Genomic DNA, 23,237 nt, shown 5'->3' with positions numbered 1-23,237 from the left:
TACGATGTTCTGTGCCGACGGTCATTTATTTTACGCGCCGCTGTCAAAAGGCGGCGCGTAAAAAAGACGCCTGCGTCAAAGAAGTGCCTGTCACTTCTTCAGACGTAAATGGAGCCGTTTTCCATGGACTCCATTGAAAAACAGCTCCAATTACCTCCGTAATGGACGCAGAGAAAGACGCCTGCACATGCCATTACGGCTGAAATTACGGTGCGGTTTTCTCCTGAAAACAGCTCCGTAATTTCAGCCGTAACGGACGCTGCCGTGTGAACATACCCTAAGGCTGGGTTCACACACACTATTTATGGACGTAATTCGGGCGTTTTAGCCCCGAATTACGTCCGAAAATGCGGCTCAAAAGCGTCGGCAAACATCTGCCCATTTCATTTGACGCTGCCGTGTGAACATACCCTCACATTCATCTAGGTCATAAGTAGTAAGAGACCGTCCCTGGAAATAAGAACGTGTCTACATTATTGTGTTGAGACTTTTTAGTTTTTATTAGTTTTGCTTTATGAGGGAGCGTTGCTGGATGTCTTGAGTGGATCTTCAGAGGTGTAGAAGGAAGCAAAAGTATTGGGTCACTCATCAGCCACCATCTTCTTGGTCTGATAAAAACTTTCATTATGGATGATAATGGTCAGAACTTTTTTACCTGAATTAATAAAATAAAAATTTTACATTTATAAGAAAACTACCCTGTTTAGAACTTATATCTTTGCCTGGTGTTTTCATGTTGAGGTGTCAGCTCTCTCAAACACAGGATCCACATAATATCAATCACATCTAAGTTGATGAACTTGGATGTGATAGATATCAGGTGGTTTCTGTGTGTCAGACACGCAGAATCCGCTCTCAGCCGAGCCGTCAGTTCAGCTAAACTGCTGAAATCGGCTAAGAGAGAACGATATAGCTTCTATATATACAGGATTCATGTATTGTAAAAAAAAATCTCCAAATTACAAAACACTATTAAATCAATTAAAAGGTTTCTATAGCCTTTAGGCCTCCTTCATACACAGAATTTTTCTGTCAAGTTACACTGTATTAAAAAAACGCTTCTAAAAAAAATGCTAGTGTTATTCAAATGTAACAAGGTTTTTTTCTGCCATTTTTTAAGTCCTATAGGGTGCCTAAGGGAAAAATGCTGCCACAGTCTTATGTCGGGATGATGTGCCTTCTCTGCAGCGGGGTGTTAGCAAAGACCAGTGGCGGGGGGGGGGGGGGGGGTCGAGGGGGGCTCAGGAGACTGTGGGAGCTGTGGGGATTTTTAAAGGTAAGTAAATGGGTGTCATTAATCAAACCTGTCTACTGGAATAATCGGCCTTCTTGTCCATCGCAACAAATCACATTGCAGATTATTTTTTTCAGAGCAGCAAATCACAGCTGAGCTCAGATTGGTGGCTATGGGCAACAAGGCCAGCTAGACAGACAGTTTTGATAAATGAGGCTTATAGTTTTAAACACAAGCAACAATATATTTTTTACTGTATGTTCACACCGGGCGGATTAGCAGCAGATTTTTCGCAATGGATTTCACGACCGTATTGCGTAATTAATGTTGGAACACTAAGCAGATCATCAGTAATGGACAAGAGGAAGTTTAATAAATATACATTTTGGTCACTCCATCAGACCTGTATCTGAATGGTTGGTCTGAGTTGGACATTTACACACAGACGTTTTGTTAGGATGGTCACAAATTTTAGGGTCCATTCACATGTTGCGGTAACCGCATCAAAAAACTGCATGCATTTTCTAATGCTTTTTTTTTTTTTTTTACTACCACTGCATTGAAAAACTTACCAAAATCACTGTAAAAATGCATGTGGTTTTCGGATACGGGATTTTCATGCGGTTCTAACCATACCTTATCTGCAATATGTCAATGCACCCTATAGGAAAAAATCTACAGTTTACCAAACTATACTTATATTCCACATAATGAGATTCTGTGAGATTGTTTCCACAATTCAGTCATAGCGCAAAATAACACAATGTCAATTTTTACATCTAATCCTAATATGAGATTATTAAGAGCCAATTATTGGGAAAGAGGGAGACATAAGAAGAATAGAATGTTCCATTTTACCGCAGTGAAGACCGAAGAAGTCACTTCTGATTTTCTTAGGAGTTTCTGTCCTTTCAGGCTTTGTAACATTTGCAGGTTGTGACTTGGTCCCGAGATGTAAGAACAAGTATAACTGGAGGAGATTCCATGTTCAGCAAGATGTTCTCAAAGTCGAATATCCAGAGATGTCCAACCTCTGATGCATGAAGGGTTTCAGGGTTCTTGATACATCTCTTGATTGGGAATTTAATTGCAGAACAGCCATCAAGAAGAAATGTTATTACTTGGTGGGTTTGCAGTTTTTAATGTTTGTTTTTTTTTTACAATGTCTGCAATCCAAGTAAATGTGCAATTTGATCACACAAATGCATTCTAAAGTCTGAGTCTGTAACAAGAAACCGCAATAAAAGTTCACAATTCGAGTCCACAATCCAAATACATAACCTTAGTAAATCTGCAATTAAAATCCGTAATCCAAGTCCATAATCCTAGTTCATTAACCGAGTCAAAATCCTGAGAAAATCTGTAATAAAGTCTGTAGTCCTAATCGGTCCGTAATCCAAATCCATAATCCAAATTTAGAACAGGAGTACATTTGCAATTAAAATCCGCAATCCATGTCCATTTTCGTTGTCCGTAATCCGAGTCATAACTGAAGTAAATTTTTTATTAAAGTCTGCAATCCAAATCCGTAATCCAAGTCCATAATCCAAGTCCATAACATGAGTACCTCAGCAGTTAAAGCCAGTAATCCTAGTCCGTAATCTAAATCCATAACGTGAGTAAATCTTTAATTTATGTCACTTATCCTAGTCCTAATACGCAATAAGATTCTGGAATCCAAGTCCATCATACAAATCTGAGTGACTCCGCAATTCAGTTCAGTCTACGTTCACAATTTGCGCATTTCTTCTATAAATCTGCAAACAAAGTCTGTAATCAATGTCTGCGAGTAAATTTGAGTAAATCTACAATATAAGGGAGGATTTACACGAGCGTGTAAAACGTCCGTGCAACGCGTGTGAATTTCACGTGCGTCGCACGGACCTATTTTAGCCTATGGAGCCGTGCAGACAGTCCGTGATTTTCACGCAGCATGTGTCCGCTGAGTGAAACGCACGACATGTCCTATAATTCTGCGCATCACGTACCCATTGAAGTCAATGGGTGCGTGAAAATCACGCGCACCACACGGAAGCACTTCCGTGTGACGCGCGTGATTCACGCAACAGCAGTAAGAAGTATGATTGAAAACAGAAAAGCACCACGTGCTTTTCGGTTTACAAACATACAAACAGAGTGTCAAAATGATGGCGGTTGCGCGAAAATCACGCAGCCGCACATCATATGGTGATGACACACGGAGCTGTTAAATACCTTTTGCGTGCAAAACGCCATATTTTTTGCACGCGCAAAACGCACACGCTCGTGTGAATCCTCCCTAAGTGAATCTGTACTGTCAGTCCAGATTTTAAGTCCATGTCCAAGTGAATTCACAATGCAAATAAATTCACGTGAGAAATTCACGTCATTAAAGGGGTTTTTCACCTTCTGACAACTGATGACCTATCCACTGGATAGTACATGATATATGGGGGTCCGACAACCTAACCCCGCAAAGATCAGCTGGTCTGGTGCCCACGAGCACCGGACGTACATGCCGGAATTATTTACCTCCGTCCACGGAATAGCGGCCGAGCTGCAGTACAATTCAAGTGAATAGGAGCGGACCTGCAGTTCTGCAGCATGGCCGCTATGGTATGTACGGTGCCAACTGCTTCCGGGCTCCATACATGGCATCATGTGCCATAACATCCGGTGACATAAAAATGTTATGTCACATGATGTTATTAACTTTTTTTTGTTTTTGTCCCACTAGGGGACTTGAAGGCCTGAAGCCCTGATCGCTATTCTAATACACTGACTGCATATGTAGTGCAGTGTATTAGAGCGGTCAGTCATACATTGACAGCAAGTCTACTAGGTCCAGCCTCTGGGCGGGGCCTAATAGGCTTCCTTACTTGGCAGCCAGGAGGCCATTGTTAGGCATCCGGTTGCCATAGCAACCATTGGCACTCCCGTGATCGCGTCCCAGGGGGAGGGGATGATAGCTTACAAACCAACTAAATGCTGCTGTCGCAATTGACCGCAGCATTTAGGTGGTTAATCGGCAGGGATCGGACCTCAGTCCCTGCCGTTACAGCAGAGTGTCAGCTGTGATATACAGCTGACACCCGTTGGTGATAGGGCACGCTCAGCTTCTGAGCCTGCTCCATCACTGTCACATACATTTACGTGACAAAATTGTTACAGAAATTTCTGCGACTGAAAATCATTTCCATTCATCTAAATGAGGCGGTTTCTCCAGCAGGTGCATGGATTTCTGAAAGTTCCATTGAGATGAATCGAACTTATTTTCAGTAGCAGAAATTTCTGCAATAAAATCTGCCATGTGTGACTGCACCCTATGTGTCCTCTATCACCTTCTGTTGCTCTGTACCGTCTTTCACAAGAAGACATTTTGAAAAGGTGCAATAAAAAAAACTGAATCACCCTCCTGTCCGGCACCAGGGACATGTGGTAGGGTGAGCCAGCAACACGATAGTCCCACTATGTATTTCTTTGTAGCAACGCAACATTTTTTGTGTTCTTACACCAAGTGAGCCCTTCATAAGTCAGTATTCTCTCAGTTCAAGTACTCTCTAGTTTTGATACATGATTGAAAACATTGTTTATTGTTGCAAAACGTGGAATTTCAGAAAATTAAACTGCCATCATTCTTGTGTGTGTTATTTATTAGAGTAAGAAAGTCACGGCAAAATAATGGAACCTGAACTTCATTTCCTTTTGTAAACCTACACCAGTACTCACTCTCATCATCTCTCTATACAGCGATTAGACAGTTTCAACATGCACGCAGCCGATGAAAGAGACTCAGTCTTAAAGTAACTAAACATGTCGCTGACTGATGTCATAGTTATGAAGGAGTATCACGCCCCCTTGCTTATACAAACACAGCAAAAGCTAAATAAATGTGTGCACAACACTAACATACCATACCACCTAATGCTGGCCAGATGGACCGGGATCATTGCACAGATATGAGACAACAGTTTTGTGCAGTGTTGTTTAAATAAAATAATAAACCTAAAAATATTAGATTTTCACCCGATTCACATTATTCACAGTATTTTATGCATCTAGACTACAACAAGGTAGCTAAGTCTTTCCTCATTAATATTTCGGACTTTAGAAGAGGGAGCGCAACCTTGTCCGGACCAAGGGCCACAATCTAGATTGTACTACTTCTAAGGGGGGATTCAGACGAGCGCGATTTGCGCGCGTGCAGGCCGCGTATTTTCTGCGCATCACGCACAGCACTATAGAAGTCAATGAGGCAGTTCAAACAGTGCGTGATTCTTGCGCAGCGTTTGTTCGCTGCGTACTATACGCGACCGGTTCAAAAACTCTGCGTATTTCACGCATCACGCACCCATTGAAGTCAATGGGTGCGTGAAAATCACGCGCACCACACGGAAGCACTTCCATGGGACGAGCGTGATTCGCGCAACAGCAGTGAAAAGGATGAATGAAAACCGAAAAGCACCACGTGCTTTTCTGTTTCCGAACATCCAAACGGAGTGTCTTTGCGATGAGCGAAGCCGGACAAGCGTACCGAACTTCACCGGGTTCGGCCAAACTCGTTTTGGCCGATCCCGGCAAAAAAATTATCGGTACGCGACGTCAGGAGATAGTCACTGTCCATGGTGCTGAAAGAGTTAAACTGTTTCAGCACCATGGACAGTGACTTGCGATCCCAAAATACATTAACCTGTAAAAAAAAACCGAAGTTCTAACTTACCGATTACTCCTGTCTCCTTCCTGCAGTCCGACCTCCCGGGATGACACTTCAGTTCAAGTGACAGCTCCAGCCAATCACAGGCCAAGCACAGGCTGCAGCCAATCACAGGCTGCAGCGGTCACTTGGACTGCTGCGTCATCCAGGGAGGTGGGGCCCGATGTCAAGAGAGGCGCGTCACCAAGGACGCGTCACCAAGGACGCGTCACCAAGGCAACGGCCGGGAAGTTCTCGGTAAGTAGGAACTTTATCTTTTTTTTTTACAGGTTTTTCGCTGTTGTGTTCGGCATTCACTGTCGAGGGTGCTGAAAGATTTAGCTCTTTCAGCACCTTGGACAGTGACGGGCGTCGACAAGCCTCATCTCTATGATGCCGGCTGCGCGAAAATCACGCAGCCGCGCATCAGACACGCATGACACACGCAGCTGTCAAATGGTTTTTGCGCTCGCAAAACGCTGCGTTGTTTGCGCGCGCAAAAACGCAACGTTCGTGTGAATCTCCCCTAAGGGCCGTCATGTACCACCCTGTCAGGCCCTGCACTAGGCATAACACAGTGTATTAATTTTGCCAAATTATGGGGGAATTGTAAGTTGTTTTTTTTTTTTCAATACCCCTCCCAAATAAAAGAAATAAAAGTTAAACAATAAGTCCTACATACCCCAAAATGGTACAAACAAAAACTATAAGGCCCTGTTCACACTGAGTTTTTTTACACGGTTTTTGACGTGGAAACCGCGTCGGAAAACGTGCAAAAAAAAGTCCGAAAAGGCCTCCCATTGACTGCAATGGGAGGCGGAGGCTTTTTTCCCCGCGAGCGGTAAAAAATGCTCGTGGGAAAAAGAAGCAACATGCCCTATCTTCGGGCGTTTATGCCTCTGACCTTCCATTGACATAAAAAAATGCCGCGAAAAACGCGGGCATACGGCGTGCAGGCAGATCAAAATATGCCTCAATATTCCAAAAACTTAATTTTGAGGCAGAGTTCTCTGCCTGCAAAAAACTCAGTGTGAACTCAGCCTTACTTGTCCCCACCAAAAAAAAGCCTTCACACAGCTCTGTTGACAGTAAAAAACAAAACAAAAAACAACATTATGGCTCTCAGACTGGTGACAAAGAAACAAATAATATTTTTCAAAAAAAGTATTTTTTTTATGGTGCAAAGTAGTAAGGGTATTACACCTTATGCACATGACCGAGATCGGGCAGTGAAAAATGGTCCGAGAGTCAGCTGGATTTCCCGGCCCGACCACGGTACAGGTGAACGGGACTCCTGGCATCATAGACATTTTATGAAGCTAGGAGTCCCTGCCTCACCGCGGAACTGCTGTTTTGTACTATATAATTTTGTTCAATTTGGAACAGCAGCTCCGTGGGGAGGCTATGATACTAGGAGTCCCATTCACCTGTACCGCGGTCGGGCCGGAAAAACTGGCCGACACAACGACCGTTTTTCACGGGCCAAACTAGGTTGTGTGCAAGAGGTGTTAGTGGGGTTTTTTTTATCGCAAAGCTGTACCATTTTGTAAAAAACACTGTGTTTAACGCGATTACCACAATTAGGGCAAAAACTGTGTCAAAGAAAAAGACTAATTTAAACATACCCTGAAACATAAAGAAATTGCTGTAATCTTAACAACCCGCAGTATAAAGTTAACATGTTATTTTTTCCGCACGATGGTTGCTGGAAAAGCAAGACCCAAATAGCAGCGGAATTACTGTGTTTTTTTTTTTATTTTGATACAAAAAAAACTGGCATTAAAACGAAGCCAGCCAAGATGTGGTGTAAGGAAGAGAAAAGTGTCTGGGTAAGGCCACGCGGCACAGTCCTGACGGTCGCAAAACGGCCAACAACTTTGCCAGCACCATGTTCAGCTCGGCTGTCAAATACCTTGTTAACGGCCCTGCATTATTGTGGGTAAAAGTCCCTTTATCTGGAAAATTGTGCGACCATTAATTAATACAGCACTATTTTGCAGGTAAAGGGACATTTTTCCCTCAATAACGCGCGCCATTAACAAGTTATTTGACAGCCACGCTGAACATGGTGAAGGTTTGGCTGAGTCGCAACCGTGTCAGAGATTCTCGGGGTCACCTTACCCGTACATGTTTAGCAGGATATACCAAATCGATCATACAGCGTGCACCACTTTGATGGATTTGACACATCTTCTGACTGCCTGGTCTAGGTTTATGCTGTAGTTAATCTGCTCCAATATGTTGCTGGACATACCTAGTGTAATCTTTTTAGAATATGTTTCTGTCAATTGTTCTCCTCCTCCTCCTTTATTGAAGCAGTGTCCACGCTGCACGCTGCTCATAAAAATAAAGAAAGGAGAGCTGGCATTTTTTCTGATGTGGTATAGATGTAGCTTCCTGGCTACAGTTGATTTGCAAGTAATATTATAGTGTAGGTTGACCTTTAGTGAACCTTTTATAATATATTAGGGAATTGTTTAAATTATATAGTGTTATTATCTGAACTGCTCCCTTCAGCAGAAAAGCTAAACTTTTCAAATAATACAGCGGGGCGAATGGGGCGAATTCATATATCCTCTTTCTCTCCTGTTAGCATAATATAAATTGTTTTACAACAGGCTATAGCCTATGCCCATGATAGACTTTAGGCCACTCTTAGGCCTTGTTCACACAGTACAGATTTTGCATGCAATTTTTAAGCCAAAACCAGTATCAGATCAAGAAGCGGAGACACCTAAAGACTTTACTTTATATATTTCTTCTGTTCAGGGCCCATTCTTGCATCAAATCTGCACGGTGTGAGCAAGGACTTTAGGTGCAGTCACACGCGGTAGATTTTGTTGCAGACATTTCTGCGACGAATAAATCAGTTCCATGAAGGGAACTTGCACAAATCCATGCGTCTGCTGCAGAAAACAACCCCATTTAGATAAAGGGAGCAGGTTTTTAACAAATCTGTTCCATATATGGACAGTGACATCAGGGGCTTCTTAAAGAAGCACTCCAGCATTTATGTTTTTTTTGCCTATATAGAGCAGCGTAGGCTATAAATAAACAATAATGTAAAGGCTCCTGTGCCTTGTGTATGCCTGCTTTAGTTGATGTGTCATTTATGGGTTGTCTGCCATCTTTGTTTATTCTTACCCTCTGATGTGGTTCCCCTAATGCAGCCTACATTTCCCATGATGCTTCTGGCTTTGCAGCGGCAGAGGGGATGCAGTCTCATCACACGCACTGGCTCTGCTCGGAGTCCTATCTAAGTCATAGATCACGAACATAGAACTTCTGTACTCACACTGCAGTCTCAGTGTATTCCTATGTGATGCAGCTTCAGCTTGTTTCCTCTGCCTCCTGCTAGGGATAGGTTTTTCCATGTCAGTTTTTACACATGAGGCAGTGAGGAGCAGCATCTCATAAATATACTGGATGCTCTGCACACAGCACTCACAGATAGTATAGACAGACAGCGTGAGTCAGGGAAGCTTTATAACTCTGCAGCTGATCATTGTATGAGCTAACCGATTATATCACAGCACTCCTGCTCCCATAGTGAAGAAATGCTCTCTACAGCAGCATTATATGCAGGGAGAGACATACAGAGGAACAAGGAGGGTGAAGCTGGGTAGGGAGGTGTCTCAGAGCTGCGTAGGGATTTGATAGGTGATGATGTTCTTCTGTAGTTCATAGGAAGTCAGCCACACAGTGGAAACTGACCTCCTCTCCACACATGAGAGAATGGTCTATTTTGGTGGTCAAACTGAGATCAAATGACATATCTGCCCATAATGAAAGGGTTCAAAATGTATAGATGCAACTGAGCTGGAAAGAAACAAATGACACTGCTACAATATTGCTGGTGAGTTAGCATTATATGTGCATGATATGGACAGGGACTCCATAGTTCAAAGCCCCTGACATCACTGTCCATATACGAACAGTGATGTCAGGGGCTTCTCCAATTCCGGAGTCCCTGGCTAGTGTACTTCTGACGCTCTGGCGGATGAGTCCTGCATTGCAAAGCTACTGACCGTTTAATCAGGAGCTTCCCTGGGTATAGCACTTCAAATGGCGTTCTGCTCGGGGGGGTTCAGGTGACCTAACCCCCTGTATGCCTATGCAGTGGGATGTGTCCCCACCTTCCGTCGGAGGTATACCGGAAAGAAAAAAACGCAATGTGAATGGGGCCTTAGGAGTCCCTGTATAAATACAAATTAGAGGTTATATAGGTAATCCAAAGTGCTATTTTTATGGTTCCTGGACTGCACCTTTGGATGGGTATCCCACCTAGCTAGGAGTCTCACTTCCTCATTCACTCCTGCATATCACATGTGGTCACTTTAGTCGCCAGGGCCATTTCTTGGAGGCGCCAATGCTGCAGTTGAAGGGAGTTTCCGCCTTTTGACAACTGTCCCCTTTTCAAATGCTCTCCAGCTGCATGTATAACTAATAGACAGTAGTATTCCTCTCTATTAACTAAATAGAGAGCACAGCTCTCGGTTCATGAACGCTCCAATTGCAATCAATGGATAGCATGGACATACATTCATTATAATGTGTTCTGTGCACGGCTTTTGGATACTGAACTACCACATACAACTTACCTAGTCTACTTACAAACAAAACCATATTTAGAATTGTTGTATTTTACATACCTGCCATTCTTTTTTTAATCCTCATCTGAAAACCTGCTCAGTAACATTTCTGCCAGCACTGAATAATTGATCAAAAATCATCATTTGCAGTCCAAAAATGATAGCTTTGAGGTCCTCAGATCATCTTTGGGAGAGCCTAAAAATGCAATTAGCAGATCTATGCTATTAGACTGCTATTTGAACTAAAATGCCTCCTCATGTTGTGGTTGTACCATCCTTTATGGTTGTACCAGGAAAATCTTTTATCTGATAAATCTTTTTATAAACATTAAACAAAAATGTAATGAACATTTATATTGATATTATATAATTCATGGAAAGGGGCAGTATAGCCCTATAGCTCTGGTGTTAGCTTATCTTGTGGGAACAATAGTGATCAGACAATAAAACCCTGCACAACTTATTGCTTGTCTGACCTCCATCCAGTGGCGTAGCTATAGGGGTCGCAGTTGCAACCGGGCCCCTAAGCCTAACCCTTTAATGCTGATTAAATACATTTTCTGTTCCTGGTTACGGTAACATGGTACAATTAGTGTACCATGTGACCGTGGCATCACGTGAGGGGCATTCCAGCCAGAGTGGAAGAGCCGGTGCGGAGGACTCCAGGTGAGCTGCAGAGTCTGTATTGTAATGTAATGTGTTGTATTTTATTGTTTTGTCTTGTAATGTATTGTATTTTGCTGACTGTGTTTGCGGTGGAGAGGGGGGGCCCCACGTTAAATTACAGACCCACCTCCTCTCTCCACCGCAAACTGCACAATACATTACAAACTGTGGGTCGTGTCCCCCTGGGGGGTCGTGTGAAGACCTCCGGGGGGTAGTGACTCACTCACCGAGGTCCCGGTTCTATTCAATGCTGGAGCAAGGAGCTGACGGCTCCTTGCTCCAGCATTCACTGTGCCCTGAGCGGCTCGAAGCAGGCAGGCGCAATGTAGCGACATCATTGCACCTGTCTGCGCCGAGTCACTCATAGCACACACCGGAGGAGGCGAAGGATCCTCCACCTGGCGTGGGAACAGGGATAGTTAAGTAATTATGTTATTTTTCTATTATGCACATATGGGGGCATTATACTGTATGGGGAGCTCATATGGGGGCATTATACTGTATGGGGGGCTCATATAGGGGTATTATATTGTATGGGATGCTCATATGGGGGCATTATACTGTATGGGGAGCATTATACTTTATTCAGAGCGGATATGGGGGCATTATACTGTATGGGGGGCTCATATAGGGGTATTATATTGTATGGGATGCTCATATGGGGGCATTATACTGTATAGGGAGCATTATACTTTATTCAGAGCGGATATGGGGGCATTATACTGTATGGGGGGCTCATATAGGGGTCATTATACTGTATTGGGCAAGGCGGCTGGGCATAGGCGCGCGCAGGGGTCTGATGATGATGGTGGTGTTGGGGAGGGGTAGGGGGGCCCAAGCTGAATTCTTGCACCCGGGCCCATGAGCCTTTAGCTACGCCCCTGCCTCCATCTAATATCTAAATGTGGCCATACACTTTATATAGCTGTGGGATGATAGCTATTCCTCCCGACTCCCCCATAACATGCATGCTCAACCGAGTGTGTTTTGAATGGGGACAGGGGAATAAGCTGTTGCCACTCCTCTGACAGTCCTTATATCCTGTGGGTACAAAGGATCAGGCATGTTGAAATCCAACATGCATGAATATTCCCTCCCCCGACATCTGCTGTCGAGGGAGAGTGGGGGCGGCCCCATACACATTGGCTGGTCGGCCGGTCCTGCCAAAATCGTCAGGATCGGCCAACTGGCTTTGTTTGTCTATACGCACCCTTAAAAGGGTTCTCCGGTAGTATATATAGCATACCTCCCAACCGTCCCGGATCCGGCGGGACAGTCCCGGTTTCTCACCGCTTTCCCGCCGTCCCGGGCGGTCTGCAAAATGTCCCACTGGGCGCTGCATCAAAACAGCTGATTGCTGCTGACTGCAGCAGCGATCAGAAGAAGGCAGGAGTCTTGCGGCGGTGTTCTCACTGGGATCGATGCCACCCCGGGAGTGGACCAGTCTAGTCACCTGACCTGTCATCTGACCTCACCGGTCAGGTGACAGGACTGGTCCACTCCTGGGCCGGCATCGACACCAGTGAGAACGCAGCTGCAAGACTCCTGCCTTCTTCTGACAGTGAGTGACGTCAAAGCAGAGTGGAGAGTGGAGCTATGTGTGTGGAGCGATCTACAGGGGGGCTGTGTGTGGAGCGATCTACAGGGGGCTGTGTGTGGAGCGATCTACAGGGGGGCTGTGTGTGGAGCGATCTACAGGGGGGCTGTGTGTGGAGCGATCTACAGGGGGGCTGTGTGTGGAGCGATCTACATGGGGCGGTGTGTGGAGCGATCTACAGGGGGGCTATGGTTCATGATTTTTCCATTGACCGGTAGCAGAATTACACAACTGGAAAAAAAAATCCCCATCATGTAACTCTGCTACCTGTCAATTGAAAAGTCATCAACCACAGGGTCTCCCTCTTGACTTTCATTGTTCTCAGCCTTTTGGTTTGTCCTGCAGATGCTGCCGCCGTGATGAGCAAATGTTATACCCAAGATAGGAAAAGTAACACAAAGACGATATAACCGGATCCATAATATCTGTGATATCCAGACAGTCTAGAGATCTGCAGTGAGAATGTGCGCTTGTTATTTGCAGAAGGATCTGGCCGTGATTTGATGTGTTTATGTGGAATATTGGGCGTGGTTAGGGGCGTGGCTTAAATGTCCCGCTTTTCCGAATTCAAAAGTTGGGAGGTATGTATATAGATATTTAAAAAAAAGGCTTACTGCATAAAATGTGATAGAATAAAATATAACCATTACTTCCCTATTAAATCCGCCGATGCTCCGGTGGTTCCCACTAGTATTGGTTTACTTTGCTGTCAACGATGACGTGCCATACATCAATGCGACCGCTGCAGCAAATCGGCCTTAGAGGTCACGTGGGATGCATGCTAGCATTACCGCTGAGGCCAGTGATTGACTGCACGCATGTTCTCATATGGGCCAATGATTGGGCAAACGATTGTTCATACGAACGCTCATTCCTGATCATTGCCCTGTTTAAACAGGTCAACAATAAGCTGATGAACGCTCATTCATCGGCTGATTGGAAACTTTATGCGGCCAAAAAATAGTCACTAGTTGGCAGCACATCACCCTGTGCAAACAGGGGATGTGCTGCCGACATGATGCAAATACATGGGAACAAACAATCGTATTAACAATCAATGCTCCTTGCGAATGGAGTTAACTAGCGCCGATCAATGTGCTGTACTGGCGATCGGCGCTCATTTTCACGACCAGTATCAAGCCGTGTAAAACCACTTTTAGCCTATTTATTTTGAATTCCCAGTCAACCCCTTTGAGACTTTTATTCATTTACTAAAATTTCATAGCATGTGAATGGGAAAGTCTAACAACTACACCCAGGCGATGAAAAGAATTATATTAATAATGGTTAAAAAAGCGGTAATAAAAAAACTCATTGTTTTTGGGAACCAATGAATTAGGCCTAATACTTTTATGTAAAGGAAATCGAATATTTTTGGCACAAACAATTATCTGTTTCCTCATTACGCAATATAAAATGACAGAGCAAACAGCATGTATTAATCATCACAACTTGTAGTGAATGTAAGCTCCTCAGGGCAGAAGGACCTAGTTAAAGCTGCAGTGTCTGCACAAACTCATCATTCCCTTACGTCGACCTGACTGGGGTAACAAGCCACATAATACTATATGATAAATGTCATAATAAATACCATAAAAATAATGGACTTACTAAAGTGGGTAAGGGTACTATACTATAAACGACTTTATAAGTCCCCGATTTATAGGTCTAAGAAGGTAGTCCAAGAATAGCGATATTTACGAGACATGTGACCTAAAGCAGCATAAATAAAATAAAATAAATTCTTATTGTGTGCATTGTATATATTGTAACCTTTATGTTCAAAAGGTGTATTTTAACGCTAGTGATTCTCTCTATGTTAGGCTACATGCACACGACAGTTTGTATTTTGCGGTCCGTAAACAACCGAACTGCAAAACATGGACAGCCCATGGATGGCATCCGTGTGCTGCCGGTAGTTTTCACTTCGCCATGCACTTGAAAGGGTGAGACGGAGTCGCAAACACGGACAGCAATAGGACCTGCTCTGAGTTTTACCGCTCGGTCCCTGTGAAAACCACGGTCGTGTGCATGGGGCCATAGAAATGAATGGGTTAAAAAACAGATAGCACAGTGACGAAAACCACAGTCGTATGCATGAGGCCTTCGGCTTAGCTCACATCACTTTAACCGGCCTACGTTTGGCGTATACGCCGGGGAAAGCTCTAGACATTTACGTTAATTGTAGGCTGTGATGGATGCCCTAACAGTGGCACCTGCCACCATAAACTATAAGAGTATACATTAAACGGATACGTCATGAACTGGGGTAATGAGAGGTTATGATGTATCCGTTAAGCGGATACCATTATAGTCTATGGGTGACGGATGACTTCATCACCGTAGACTATTATAGTATCCGCCGAACATATATACCTAATGAAAAGCTGTTGACATATACATTAACCGTATGCCTGTGATGTTTGCCTACAGTGGCATACGTCTCCCATAGGCTCTCATGTCAAGAAAACATATACTGCGCTGCAGTCTACTACGCTATACCTCAAAAAAGAAGAGTCATACTTATGTATATCAGTCCGATGGAGGCCAAAAGGACACTCTTTTGGCCTCGGGCTAATGGAGCCCTATTGACACGATTAGCTTTCCCAAAATACATGATAAACGTAGGGAATATAAGTGATGTGAAGCGGCCGTATCCGGTTTTGTTGTTTTTACGCAAAAACTAGGAGAAATGTTATCTATCTCTCCACCATGGGCACACAGCTTATAGGCGTTTTCATATTACTGTCAAAATGTGTTTTTGCAAAAACGCATTTTGACGCGACGTGTGAACACAACCTAAGTCACACCTTTTTCAAACCCCCTTGCTGCAGAGGATCATCTCTCATTACCTTTATGTTTATTTTGTATTTACATATTTTTATTATATTATGATATATGTATATACGGATTGGGGAAATGGAGAAGAGAAATGGAGCAGTTACCCATAGCAACAATTTTTTTTTTCTCTAGGGCAGACCTGAAAATGAAAATAAAGGCGGAATTGGTTGCTACGGACAACAGCTCCAGTGTTTTTTTACGTCACCCCCAGTGAATACACATGTACACACGCTGTACACTTCGTGGTATCCTTGTAGCGCTTGTTCCTGTAATTTCTACAGCACTGCAAGAGTTACTAAACATTGCCCCGAATAAACCTTGGGAGCACAATAGACGCCTGTGTCTCCGTGACCGACAAACCTCTTACCCAATGAGAGACCAGGTGGTGTGGTATTTGTCCAATGAGAGCCAGGAGGCGGGGACAGAGCCCGAGCTGAGCGTTTTCCTGGCCACTGAGTCGTGTAGAGTGAGTTGGGGCTGTGCAGTGGGGACAGGGACTCTATACAAGTCCGTACTGCGGCCGCTACACCGGGACTGCAGGGTACAAGTCGTCCATATGGTCAGTATCAGCATCGTTGGCGGTGTGTGCGGTACAGGTTGCGGTTTGTCGGTTGTCAGTATTGTTGTTGTACTTGTGATGGCTGGGGTAGTGGTAGCGCTCCTGTGACATGTGTACTGCAGAATTGTCATGTGTACAACATAGCCGCTAGTGGAATGTTCCGTATTGTATCCGTGTTTTCTCATGGTGACAGTTCTGATGAGTAGGTTTGGGTTTGTGTGTAGATTATAGTTCATTCACTTTTATATGACAAATTATTATAATTCAGGTGACAAGGAGCGGTTGGTTCCTGCTGGAGGCTGTTTGGCATTGAATGAGCGCAGGAAAATGCCTTTTATTTAACTCAATGGGATTTTTCCGAATGCTTTGTGAAATTCCCACACTTTAATAAAATTATGATCTGAAAAGAAGAAAAAAAAAAAAGAGAAAGTGACTTCTGCAGTTTTTGGACATAGCCTAAAATGCGTTGCCGCTAGCCCTGGCGGTATAGCCTAAAATGCGTTGCCGCTAGCCCTGGCGGTATAGCCTAAAATGCGTTGCCGCTAGCCCTGGCGGTATAGCCTAAAATGCGTTGCCGCTAGCCCTGGCGGTATAGCCTAAAATGCGTTGCCGCTAATCCTGGCGGTATAGCCTAAAATGCGTTGCCGCTAGTCCTGGCGGTATAGCCTAAAATGCGTTGCCGCTAGTCCTGGCAGTATAGCCTAAAATGCATTGCTGCTAGTCCTGGCAGTATAGCCTAAAATGCGTTGCTGCTAGTCCTGGCAGTATAGCCTAAAATGCGTTGCCGCTAGCCCTGGCGGTATAGCCTAAAATGCGTTGCCGCTAGCCCTGGCGGTATAGCCTAAAATGCGTTGCCGCTAGTCCTGGCGGTATAGCTTAAAATGCGTTGCCGCTAGTCCTGGCGGTATAGCTTAAAATGCGTTGCCGCTAGTCCTGGCGGTATAGCCTAAAATGCGTTGCCGCTAGTCCTGGCGGTATAGCCTAAAATGCGTTGCTGCTAGTCCTGGCAGTATGTACTATTGGGTTTCAATAACGGACATGTATCAATACGGTCACTTTACACTTTTTATGAAACGGTTACGGACGTTGTTGGTCTATACCCCTATAGAGTTGTACTTTATGAAGCTAAAGTGGGGTAACTCATTTCAGTATTGATATATTACAAGTGCCAGTTACACCAGTTTGAGGGTGCAGCACATTGATACATGTGGCCCACTGTCCTCATGCCCATGTTTTCTATATTTTATTTCCTATGGCTTATATACCACCAATGTATTTCACAGCGCTGTACAACCAGTCCATGTCACCGCTGGAGCTCACAATCTAGTTTCCTATCTGACATACTAGGGCCAATTTCGTAGGAGACCAGTGACCTCCCAGCGGGTTTTCAGAGGATCTTGTTCAGGAATTTATGTCCAGTTCCTGTTTTTCTTTTGGAGACAATGGATATAAGTGACACCATACAACTTTTTTCTTTTGGGGTGTGACTTTTTTTGTTATGTTCATATGCGGTATCGATGTTGAGGGTGGCAGATGTAGGGCACTAGCATTGGCAAGGAGCTTTTGGGTTTAGCACACCTGTCTCCCTGTGAAACGCACCACCTGTTCTTCACAGCGTCCCACCTCTCGCCTTCCTCCCCTTGTCATTTACCTCTGGCCAATCTTTCCAGGGAAGGGAGGAGTGGATTTTGGCAGGGAGGGCTCCTACGTGGCTGGAGACCTGGGGTGGGAGCATGAGATTCCTGTCTCCAGGAAACCGCAGTACCACATTCTCCCTCCACAAGAGTCTCTCCTCCCCCTGCCATACAAATGTCCAGGGAGCAATGCACAGATGCATAAGCCGGAGTCCCTAAGCAACAATACGGACGCACTGCGAATATGGCTGCAACGCTCAGTCTCTTGTCTCTGCAGACACTCATTGTCTAAGTTGTTCAAGACATTTTTATCAATCGGATTATAGATTTTTTTTTTTATTCTACTATTTTACAGAGTTCGGTGGAATTGATAGATGATACCAAGTGCCCTGGCAAGAGTAGAGCGCTCTGTGTTCCTACACAAGATTTGTCCTGAAGCATTGCTGCATAGATGAGCATCTCATGACACATGAGTGAAGAAAGGAGATGCTAATATTAGTCTTTTCTTCATACCTTTTCTTTTGGATCCACTTCGGGCTTTGACTAAAAAAAAATTTGCAAAAAAACTGCATCAAAACGGTGTGTGCGATGATCCTGGCCTAAAGCAGTTTTAACTTGGTCCATTATTCACTATGATTATTGGGATCATTGCCTAAAAGTTTCTCATTTACACAGAGGGTGGAAATAGTTTTGCAAAATAATGCTTCTTCACTAACAATCCCCCTTTCCGCAGCTTGACTGTAGTGCCGTCAGTGTTCATCTCATCTTTGAGAGATACGTCCGGAGTATTTGACGGTTTTCTGCATAATCCGTGAAAAAAAATAGATATGTTGTGAGGCCAGGTCCACACATGCCAGACCCAGGAGTTGATTCTACAGAGAACCGTGTAAAGGAGACACACTATACCTGTAAAGATTAATTCTTGTATATGTAGAGTCGCAACGTGAAGCCCCCAACGAGAAGCCCCTGAGCCCCAGTGCAAAATATCTACAAGGTTCCTCCATCTGTCCCGTACCATTGTGTGCAATCCAGAATTAGAAGAAAAAGTTCTGCTTTCTTTCCAGAAGCCGCACTGTCTGTCCATGGGCTGTGTCTGGTATGAGGCCCCCTTCAGACGTAGCGCATTTGTTGCAGATCTTCTGTTCGGATTTTCAGGTGAAAAATCTGTGGAAGACTGTTGCAGGCAAGTGGATGAGATTTAAAAAAAATCTCACCCACATGCTGCAGAATATTTTCTGCATTGAAATCAAAGCATGCTGCGGATTTCATCCTATTAAAGGCTGATTCAGACGAACGTGGCGTTTCTTCCGTGCGACATGCGTGGTTTTCACGCACCCATTGACGTCAGCGTGATGCGCGAAAAACGCTGAGATATTGAACATGTCGCGCTTTTTACGCAGCGGACAAACGCTGCGCAAAAAGCACGGACTGTCTGTACTGCCCCATATACTTCTATTGGTCCATGCGAGCCGCGTGAAAACCACGCGGCCTGCACGGACGCAATTCACGTTCGTGTGAATCCGCCCTAAGGGTACGAACAGACAGCGTGAACACTGCAGATTTTACACAATGGATTAATTGCGGAAAATCCACAGCGTCTTACAGTAGCAGCAGTGCGGATGAGATTTCAACAAACCTCAGCCCCACACTACGGAAAAATGCAGCAGAAAAAAAACGTACATAAAATTGACTTGCGATGCGGTTTCCTCAACCGCAGTACGTCCATTAATGCTTTCGCAGTTCTTCCTTTGCAGGTTTTCCCATTGAATTTAATGGGGCGCTTAAACCCGCAACAAAGCAGTGTGGGTTGTGATATTTGCGGCGAAATCACAACGATTACGCCGCAAAAATCACAAAGAAAATTGTTATACTTACCCAGAGTTCCCAGCTTCTTCTCCAGTCCGGCCTCCCTGGAGGACGTTGCATGCCATGTGACCGCTGCAGCGTCACATGGCCTGCAACGTCTTCCCAGGAAGCTGGGCTGCGCGCCAAGAAATGGGAGGGGGCAAGTATGGACTTTTTCTTTTTCGGCGCCGATTCGCAGTGGAAATTCCACTGGAAAAACGCACTGCAATGTGGTGTGATTTTCCGGATGGCATTCCCTGCGGTGTTCAGGGCGGATACGCTGCGCAACTTGACACAGTGTATCCTCCCTGAATACACAGTGTGTGTTCCTACCCTAAATGTAAAAGGGGTGAAATTCACAGCAAGATCTACATTCACACGAGGCAGATTTTGTTGCAGAAATTTCTGCAACTGAAAACTACTTCCATATATCCATTGGTTGCTACAGAAAAAACCATATTCAGATGAATGGAACTAATTTTCAGGCGCGTTCGAATCGCACGTCGCTTTTGATACTACGGATTTTACCCCTCATACATTGTAAGGCCTCATGCACACATCCTTCACAGTTTTCACATCCATTTAAAACGGATCCGTGGGCCTGTTGTGACATCCGTGTGGCTTCCGTTGTCACTCCGCGTTGTGCTTCAGTTTGTCTTTAGTTTTAAACGGTCCGTTAAAATCCATCTTGTGTGTTGAATGCAGGTAAATTTGGCACGCCCTGCCGCTGCTTGGCAACGGATCAGTGAAAAACGGATGGCACACGGATGCCTTCCGTGTGCCGTCCGTTGTTTTAATGGACCCACAGGCGCCAATGGGCTAGACGGACACTGAACAACAGAAAAAAGTAGGACATGTTCTACTTTTGACGTAACGAACGCACGGAACCGTTAATACAATGGAAGTGTGCATGGCCCCATAGAAATAAATGTGTCAGTGTGCTGTCCGTTAAAAAAAACGAATCGCACCCTAAAGAAAATAACTGAAGTGGGCTTGAGGCCTAAAGGGTTAAGTGAACATCCAGAACAGAATGAGCATGTTGCGGACTTAAAAATCCACAGCATGCTCAGATTTCCATGTGGAAAATTTTCTACGGCACGTGGATCAGATTTGTTCAAATCTTATCCAGATGGCTGGTACTGTAATCCGCTGTGGAATTTCCGTCCCATGTGGACCCAGCCTTACGGTTAAGCCCCATTTACTTTAAGGGTATGTTCACAATTGAACCAATCTCATCCACACGCTGCAGAAAAATTACGTACAGAATACTCGCATACATTATTGACCTGCGGTGCAGATTATAAATCCGCAGAATGTCAATCTATGCTGCGAATTTGCTGCAGAATTTTCCCATTGAGTTCAATGAGGAAGTCAAATTACTCATCAAATGCCATTGTTTGCGGAACTTGCTACGGTTACACTGCGTATTCGCAGAAACTTCCGCGTGTTAAGGGCATGTTCACAAAGAGTGTATAAACTGCAGATAGTCCGCAGTGTATAAGACTCAGAACACGCAGGGAAATCTGGCCGAATATTCACACCGAATAGTGCGTATATTTTCCCGGATTTTCTGCTGCCGAAAACGGCCTATGATCAACTTTCCACGCGTTGGAATAGCAATGTGTCCTTCTCTTCCAGCTTCTCTGTGTCCAGGCGGTCTCCTGTGATGACGTTTTATCATGTGTGACCGTTGCAGCCAATCACAGTGAGGCATCCATTTATATAGTAAGATATGGCTGTATTTTATATTCAGGAACACCACCACCACCACCACCACCACACCGCTGCTCCTTTTGTGCCATTCTCTTATGTAGCAGTAGGGCCATTTTATATGTGCACTGACTTACTATAGAGAGTCCTTTCTGAGCACGAGAACCAGATATTCATATGTTGCAATTTGAATGCTTTGTTAAATGAACGGAATGTCGTTTTGTGGTCTGTCGCTAAGGAGCAACTGAAAGGAGTTTAAATGGCATAAATCAAACGATGAAATCTCGAGGCTTTCTGGAGCTCCGATACTTCTCTCAGGGCCAACGCCTGCACTTATCGAAATAAGTATAATAAAGTTTATCAGTATGAATAGATGTATTTAACATTACACACAACTACTGGATTGTGGTGGTGCGGCGGCGGTGGTGGTTGTGTATTAGAGCTGCAGATTCATCCTGTGAATGGTCCATTTGTGACAGAGATACCGTGGAATGTGGGGTTACCAGGTCAGAGGATTAAAGACTATCCAATGGGAAAGAATCTGTAGATTAAAGGGAATATTTGACCTCCGCTGGCCGAGGCCTCCATGAGATTTTCTCAGGTTCTGCAGAACTGCGGAGGAGGTTATCTCGGAGTACATCACAATAACTACATTGCTAAAATGAGGTTCCTATGGAAACACATAAGGAACCAGATTGACTCATTATTATTATTGCGCTGTATGCTTTATTATGTCGTTTTGCATATCATTTCCAATTTGCCGGATGGGAGAAAACTTGGCATTGTTATTTATTTCTCTTTCATAAAGATAGGGTCAGAGTTTGGTGTATATTGTTGAATCACATTGCACACTAGGTGGATTTCAGCAATGATGGATTATTTGGGACAAGGTTATCTGCAGTGAGTCAGGCCTCATGCACACTACCGTAATTTTTATCCGCTATTTCGGATCCGTAACTGCGGATAAAATTCGGACTTATTATTTTTTATCAGCCGTAGACACCTTCCCGTATATTTACTGGTGTGTGTCTGGGCCATAGAAATAATCCTCAAAAATAGGACATGTGCTCCTATACTTATTACTGTGAGCACGTTCCGCAAATGCGGATGACACTCCGCGGCCCGTCCTTGCAGCATTACGGACTGTAAATACAGCACGGTCGTGTGCGTGAGGCCTCAGTCGTTGTAATGTGGTCCTTGTTTTTGAATTCCTTTTCCTGTGTACAACGTGTATTATATGGAGTCATTTGAATGCCCTATCTGTGCAATAAAGGACTGGGCTGTGAAGGGTTTAGTTGAAGAGCTGGTTACTTATTTACTTTATTGAAATACCTAGACATTGCATAATATTCAATTTTTTTGTTTTGTTTCATGATCAGTCTTGAGGTTTCCGTATCACATTCTGCAATCATTCTTGATTGATCCCTTTTTTTCATGGGACATGGCTTTTGGAAACGAGCAACTAGATTTCAATACCACAACTTCTTTTTGCATGAGCATTCAAAAATAGGCCCCATGTTATTGTAATATTCTAGTTACGCAGTAGTCATTTTCAGTAGAATTAAAGTCATAGAGAGGGGTCCCCCGCTTTGGAATCCCCCTATATGTCTGAACTGAGACTCTGTGCCTGAACCAGGGCTTCCTCATCTTACGTGGATGGCCATTCATTTGAATGACTGGCATGTAATGATACATTTCCCCTGCAGCGAACGTGTGGATGACCGCAGCTTTTCCTTGTGATAAAAGCTGATCGCTGGAGTGGGGAGAAGGCGGACTTGCAGCGATCAACTAATCGCCATGCAGGCTTGCTTTTTTTTTTATTTTTTTTATTTTTTTACAAGGGATTGTATTCATAAGACCTTTCCTTTAAGCAAGGGTCAAGCACAC

General features: G+C 44.2%; 1 protein-coding gene and 1 long non-coding RNA gene across 2 annotated transcripts in view; one reads left to right on the top strand and one right to left on the bottom strand.

Moving 5' to 3' along the window:
- Positions 1 to 1,814: 1,814 nt before the first annotated feature.
- LOC142658744 (uncharacterized) lies at positions 1,815 to 12,558 on the bottom strand. Its single transcript, XR_012850165.1, has 3 exons — positions 12,411 to 12,558; positions 10,559 to 10,694; positions 1,815 to 1,895 (listed from the first exon to the last, which is right to left on the bottom strand). It is a non-coding gene; the product is annotated as an uncharacterized LOC142658744 (long non-coding RNA).
- Positions 12,559 to 15,755: 3,197 nt separating this feature from the next.
- AMOT (angiomotin) overlaps positions 15,756 to 23,237 on the top strand; it is a 63,319-nt gene continuing 55,837 nt past the window's right edge. Inside the window, exon 1 of the mRNA XM_075835839.1 lies at positions 15,756 to 16,161. The gene's annotated coding sequence lies outside the window, so the exon portion shown is untranslated. The remainder of the gene's footprint in view (positions 16,162 to 23,237) is intronic.

The sequence above is a fragment of the Rhinoderma darwinii genome, chromosome 8, assembly GCF_050947455.1.
Source record: "Rhinoderma darwinii isolate aRhiDar2 chromosome 8, aRhiDar2.hap1, whole genome shotgun sequence".
Classification (NCBI taxonomy): Eukaryota; Metazoa; Chordata; class Amphibia; order Anura; family Rhinodermatidae; genus Rhinoderma; species Rhinoderma darwinii.
This window is presented reverse-complemented; position numbering and strand designations above follow the sequence as displayed.